Below are 1183 nucleotides of genomic sequence, written 5' to 3'. Positions count from 1 at the left end.
TCAATATAAGCAGATAATCACTGCTTTCTTTCTTTAATTTGGAAATATCAAAATTCACCCATAGACGTAGGCCTTAAAAGTTTTAATAGACGTTCATGAACTCATCAATGAGTAATGCGCACAATTCTCAAATAGTGTCATTGCCACATAGATTTCCTGTTCACTGCTTTCGGACCACTTTCATTAACAGCCACCAGGACTGATTTAAGTTACCTATCAATTAGACTTGTAGAGTCTGCACGAAAAAGGTGAGGGAGACTGACTCCTAATAATCTTGTGGCCACTATAATCAGTGCTTATTTTTATTTCTTCAACTTTTTAGATCCACATCCCTTTAATCAGGTCATGGCAGGATTATGGCATTGGCTCCTAGCCTCGAAAGCCTAGAAAAAGAAAGCCACATCCGAAACCATATTGCTAATCTTATAGTAATGTTATTTCTGCTTCTTTGCTTTATGTTTTTTCTAATTTGAATCTTTAGTTAAAAGTGTTTTAAAAATCTTGAGGCCATTATTCCCATTTTAAAATTTATAATTACGTTTTTTCCCATGTAGGAATAATATATTTAATGAGTATTATTTCTTGTCGCTTATTTTAGCGATTGAATATACAATATGAATTCGGGATTTGCTTTCATTCAGAACTCAGTGGTGCTGCCTCGAATAAGATGTTCCTATAGTGGGAACGTGTTTCGTGGTCTGCTACATCTCTTTCTGGTTCTTCGTCTCACTTTGATTACCCTGTCAATCTAGTCAGCCACCACCCTTGCGCACACATAATGAATCTGAGTGAGACCCTATTTACTCTTGTGTTGTTGTGTTATGTCAGTATATACCATAACACGGTTGACAAAGTGTCTGTTAGAGGTAAAGTATATTATCATTTGTTGAGAGATTTCTGTAAGATTGATAGAATCTTCTAACATAGTGGCTCTATAAAGCAAAATAAAATAGAAATGTGCACCCCTATGATGTGATGTGCACAAATAAATAATATGACATTATGAGTACGCATATGACATAACGCGAACCAATATGACGTTGTACAAAGGAGTTGCACTTATGTACATAAACATACGATTGTATAACTGTACCTGAATACCAACATATCTTTTTTTTCTCATTTGGCAAATACGTAAATGCGTGTCATCATCATCATCATCATCATCATCATCATCATCATC

Source organism: Aplysia californica, unplaced genomic scaffold (assembly GCF_000002075.1).
Source record: "Aplysia californica isolate F4 #8 unplaced genomic scaffold, AplCal3.0 scaffold00593, whole genome shotgun sequence".
NCBI lineage: Eukaryota > Metazoa > Mollusca > Gastropoda > Aplysiida > Aplysiidae > Aplysia > Aplysia californica.
This window is presented reverse-complemented; position numbering follows the sequence as displayed.